Source organism: Heloderma suspectum, chromosome 2 (genome assembly GCF_057233095.1).
Source record: "Heloderma suspectum isolate Gila_16-S chromosome 2, 16-S_ref, whole genome shotgun sequence".
Classification (NCBI taxonomy): domain Eukaryota; kingdom Metazoa; phylum Chordata; class Lepidosauria; order Squamata; family Helodermatidae; genus Heloderma; species Heloderma suspectum.
The window spans coordinates 347559791-347565790 of record NC_139459.1 but is presented as its reverse complement, the minus strand read 5'-3'; positions in this window follow the sequence as shown (position 1 = coordinate 347565790).

Below are 6000 nucleotides of genomic sequence, written 5' to 3'. Positions count from 1 at the left end.
CCTTGTGATAGATGACATAGTCATGACTTCGCAGCCATCCGTGGTTTTCACCCGGAAAAAGCGAAGTTCCAAGGAGTCATTTTACTGCGATTTTTTGGGTTTGCTGCAGGTTTTGCGGGCCATCTATTCCTTCCCTTAACTAACTTTGCATCTTACAGTGGGCGTGTTGTAGGTGTGTGTAGTGCCTGCGTCACTCTGTGACGCCCCTTTACTCCCCCATCCCTTCGCAGCTTCGCAGTTAGAGTCACAGAGGGGTGTCTTCATCTATTTAATCACACTTTCGCACAGTTTTGCAGCTTCGTATCTTCACAACAGTTGTAGACTGAGTACCCAAGGGCCGGGGGTGGGGTCTTGGGGAAGGACTAACATCACTCTGGCCACCATTTCGGAGCAAAGGCCGGGCACACAGCGTTCACACTTGTGAGTGCAAACGATTGCAAGAGTCTCGGGCTGGGGAACTGACAAACTGATGGTGTGGAAATGCACAAAACACTCACTTTTTACCTGAAAAGGGACGGAAAGACACAGCAGAGCCCCTCAAATACAAAACAGCCACGGAAGTGTCACAGTTCCACACTCACGGAACTGCACAGCTGTGCATTTCAGTAAAATGGCCAAAAAAAGGGCAGCACATCGTGAGTGTATCACAGGGCATGCGGACTCGAAGCCAAATCACTGCCTAGTTGCAACGGGGTGGGGGTTCAAAGCCTAAGTTTAACTAATCTGCAAGGAAGGATGGCACGGACAAGTATGTTAGCTCCACCTCCCCTCCATTGCACTTCTCAAGTTCGTCCTCAACATAAGGAAGGTGACAAATGTTTCATGTGGTGATTGCCACCACGTAAGAATCAGACAGGAGTTACGTAAAATAAACTTCTTTATTAAACAAGCATGCTTCTAACTCATTCTTAGAATCCCTCCTGCTCCACTTCTGTACAGGTAATAAGAAGTCACTTCCGGGTACCTCTAGCCTTCCTTTCACTGATCTGGGCCACAGGGTTATTCTTCCTGTCTGCTACCCCAACTCTCCTGTCTAGTTCCACATATATTGATATAACAAAGATGCTGACAGAGCAGGGCAGAGAAAGCCTGATTGTCCTCATAGGAACATAGGATGCTGCTTTATACTGAGTCAGACCACTTAGTCCAGTATTGTTGACACAGACTAGCAGCAGTTTTCCAGGGTTTGGGACAGGGTTTATTCCCAGACCTCCCTGGAGGTGCCAAGGATGGCCTTCAGCATGCAAAGCAGGTGCTCTACCACTGAGTTACAGCCACTCCCTCTCCCTCCTTGTGTGTTAGTTAAACTTAGATATAGAATGTGCGCATAGAGCTTTTGTGTGTAAAAGGTGGAGAGTGGCTGGCATATTAACTCACTACTTAGTGAGCTGGTGGCTGGGGCATGGCTAGGGATGGCCGTGAATTTCTCCACGAATCTCGGGGAGGCCGAATGCCAACGCATTCGCCCCCCCGAAATTGTTGGTGAAATTCTCCACCACCACCCCGCCCCCGCCCCAGGATGGGACTTACCTCCTGCGAATGTCCCTCTCGGCGGCGGGTCCCGGCGGCGGTTCGACGGGGGCCAGTCTTCCGACCGGCTGCCGCCGCTGCCATTACAAAATAAAGTAAAAAAACCCCAACAACACGTGATAGGCTACGTAACAATTTACGTAGCCTATCACGGCTAGATTTCCAAAGTCAGCCGTGATAGGCTACGTAAATTGTTACGTAGCCTATCACGGGTGACTTTGGAAGAAAAAAAAAAGTGCGTACGCAAATGGCGGCACCCATGGGCGCCGCCATTTGCGTTCCTTATTTGGGCCCGGGTAGTCTACGTAAAGATTTACGTAGACTACGGCGAAAATAAGGGCAATGCTATTTGCTGAACTTCGGGGGGAGAACCGAAGCGCCTCCCCCCCACCGCGAAGCAAGCTGCGGGACCAGCTAAGTGCCTTTCGTACATCACTAGGCATGGCTTGATTTTATACCTCACATAAGTCCATTATGCTTCTTCAATATTACAGTCTTCTGCATTAGTGCTGTCAAATTCCCAGACTTTCAGCTATTCTTTGTAGGCTTCTAAGGGCGCAAACTTATGGCTGCTAGTCAGCAGCTAGATGGCCGTAGGACTGGTGGGTTCATAGAATCATAGAATAGTACGGTTGGAAGGGGCCTATAAGACCATCAAGTCCAACCCGCTGCTCAGTGCAGGAATCTAAGTCACAGCATCCCTGACAGGTGGCTGAGCCGACCTCCACCCCGTTCCCACGCTGCCTTGTAAGTGGCACAGATGAGCCCTGTGCTCGGAAGAGCAGTGCGGAGCTGGGTAAACAGGGTGTTGCCAGGGGCTGGCCAGGACGGGGGAGGTCGGAAGTGCTGGTACAACGCTTCTTATGTGTAGTCCTGCTGCCTCTCCCTGCGCTCCAAGGTCCCATAGCTAGACAGCCAAAATGGGCTGTCTAGCCATGAAAGCGGGGCAGCGGAAGTGCAAAGGACATTCGCTCCTCACCACTCCTCCCGCCCTGCACTGGATAGGCGATCGCCCCCAGGATCAGAGGCAACCATCACTTCAGATAGGATTGCTCCCTAAATTAGGGATGTCCACTGCTGCTAAATCTGCCCCTTTGAGGGCCCTACGGACTCTCTCCCCGCGCAGCGCAGCTTGCCTCTGCAAGCCAAGTCAGGGATCTGTTCCCTAATCCAGGAACTTTAGCAGGTTCCCCCCCCCCCGCAAACCCCTCCATAAACCCCATTTCCACGAATTACTGCTGTACTTTTCAGAAATGGGGTTTACAGGGGGTTTATGGTGGTGGTGGGGAAAACTTTCCCGCTCTGCCCTGCACCACGCAACCATCCCTCTTTCCCTGCCACCATTAGCTCCAGCCTGGAGAGCTCCTGCATGTTAGAAAGGTAAGGCGGTGGGCTCTCCTGGCTGGGGGCTGATGTGGCAAGTAGAGAGGGACAGTTGTGTGCTGCTGGTGGCGGTGGCGAGCAGTGGGAGAACCCTGCTATGTGCAAATGGCTTCTTCTCCCTCTTGGGCTCTGCATGGGAGAAGGAGACATTTGTGTACAGCGGAGCTGCTGTGCATGAATCTCTCCTCTCTCCCGGGGCCTGGGAGAGAGAAGGAAAGACTTGTGCACTGTGACTGTCAATGGTAGCACTAGCAGCAGTACTGGTGGCGGCGGCAGGGACTCCTGCCACCGCCGCTAATGGCAGTGCCAACACCATGCACAAACCCCTCACACTCTCCTTGGCAGTGTCAGCATTGGCGAGGCTGGTGGCAGAAGCCTGTGAGCTGGCCTGACTCATGCAGGTTGAGTCATGCCAGCTCACAGACAAGTGAACTGGAGTCCGGGGGGCCAAACCGCCAAAAGCTCAGCAGAATTGACCCCCACACACACAGGGATTCCGCTGCCATCCCTATCCTAAATGTCAGGGAACGTGACATTAAGCAACAAGGACCACACAAAAGGAAAGTGCATAGGTGTGTTGTAGCAGTGCGTGCTGTGCGCATGAAGTAAAATCACCTACCTCTGTACAGCTCCCCCCACCCCATCCCACCCCACCCCACCCCACCCCGGAACGTTCCTGCAGACACCCATGAATCAGATACTCCTCAGCATGGATATTTGTGAATGGCTGCTTCAAAATATTAGGGTGGGTCCCTCCAACATCTAACATCGAAGAATAAAATGTGTTAGGACCAGCACTGTGAAATACCTCTCAAGTGTCACCACCACCTGTTTTGCCAAAGGCAGAGAGTTTCTTTTTTAGATTCAGAGCAATGACTACACAAGGGAGTAAAAGTCAAAAAGCTTTATTAACTGTAGCAGGCAGAGTATTACAGTTAAGCATGTGATGTTATAAAGCAAAATACCTTACTCCTCTGTTCTGCTCTCAGGAGCCCCAGATAACGACAGTGGAGAGACTCCAGTCGGCTGACGCATAGCACTTCCGCGGTCCCGGTCTGCATCGAAGCTCCACTGAGTGACGCTCTGGAGGGACTTATATACTCAAAATCTCCTGTGTCTATGTGCTGTCTTTCACAGCTCCCTAATCAATCACACCTGTTGTGATGGTCTCATGATGTTTAGGCATTTTTCATCTTACACAAATGATAAGTTAAATAAGTAGGTGGCTCGCAGCCAAAGAGATCCTCCCTGCCTTCCAAGGCCATACCATCCTAATTTGTTGGAAGAACAAGCCAAGAAGCTAGAAGGCTCTTAAAGAGGCCCAAGAGGCCTGGTTTTTAAGGTCTCACAGGAGTTTCAGGCATCTTCTTGTCTTTAATAGCTTTCTTGTCACTGCTTATTAACCATGTCTTCTAGGCCCCTTCCAACCCTACTATTCTATGATTCATGCTGGTGACCTCTTGGACGTGGTGCTGTCTTTTCTGACCTGCGGTATACATTTTAGCTGAGCATCTACTATTGTGATTTTGAGTAGCCTCCAAGCATTTCGGAGAAATTTAACCCTTTTGACTTCCCCTTTCAACTTCCTTTTTACCAGTACCCTCATTTCGGAGATGTTTCCTCTTTTGAAGTCAAATGTGACTATGTTGGACTTCCTTGGCAATTTGCCATCAATTTGCCATTTGGTTCAGCATCTTGCACTAGGTCTTGGGTGGCACCAGTTAGTAGTAAGTCCAGGGTCGCCTCCCCTCTGTTCGGTTCCATGATCAACTGTTCTAGAGTTGCATTCATCCAGTCAATGTGAGGGTAATTGAAGTCACCCATTACTACAACGCTTCCTTGTTTGGATGCCTCCCTGATTTCATTCTCCATCTCAATATCACCCTGAGCATTGTGGACAGGGAGGAAATAGCATGTTCCAGTACTAAATTAGTAGTGGAGCTAAATTAGTTTTGGAGCTGGGTATTGCCATCTATAGTGATTCTGTGGAGGAGTCTGTTCCTTTTAGGCTTTCTACTTGTCTGCTTGACACGATGACCTCTTTGATGTACAGAGTAACACCACCTCCAGTACACCCTTCCCTGATCCTTCCTATAGAGTTTGCATCCAGAGATGATGATGTCCCACTGGTTCTCTCCATTCCATCAGGTTTCCATTCTGTCCACTTTATCTAAGTCCTCTCTTAAAACCAAACACTCCAATTCTCCCATCTTGACTTGGAGGCTTCCAGCATTAGCACAGAAACACCCATACATGGTGTCCCTGTCCAGATGTCTGCCCATTGGTTCATCTTTAGCCCAGTACCATATTTCTTAATTAATTGTTCTAGGGCATAGTTGTTTCAATTACCTAGAAATTTTACCTCTTTGTTGTGATGAAGAGAATTATGGGTCTTAGGTACATAAACAGAATAAATACTGGGCACCTGTTTATTCTACTGGGAACGTCTTTGCCCCTTTATGGGGCTTCTCCACGCGGGGCTTTTATACTGCGATTGAGATTAGTTACTCACGGAAGACATGACATCATCAAGCTCCAGGGGCTCTCCTGTGCTTTTTGACCTTTATCCTGTTGTTGTTTTTTTAGATCATGGATAATGAACTATTTAAATATAGTGAGTGGAATAATATCTCAGTGAAAAGAGGAAGTGGCACTATAACACAGTGCCATCTAGTGGCTGTATCTCTCATACCCACTACAGACCACTGTGCCCACCCTTAAGCTGCTCCTATAGTTTGACAGGAAGCCATTGTCCCCACTGCTCCCCCCCCCCAGCATCTACTTCCAAAGGCACTCACCTCACTCTGCCTAATGGTAGGGCCTGCCCTTCTAGTCTTGTGGTAACTCCCTTGTTTCTGATTCTGGGAGAAGGAAGGGCAAACAGAAGAGAGATGATTATGCAGCCCTGCTGCAGAGGCAAGTCAGGGCTGCTGCTCAAAAGTTAGAGGAATAGATGGCAATAGAGTCTCCAACTCTAGGTGTGAATTATCATAGCATAGCTAGGATGATGATGATTGTGTTATCATCAGCTTCTCACTGCTGTTGGCTAAGAATGGGAAGGAAATGAACTCAGAAACCACTTCCTCT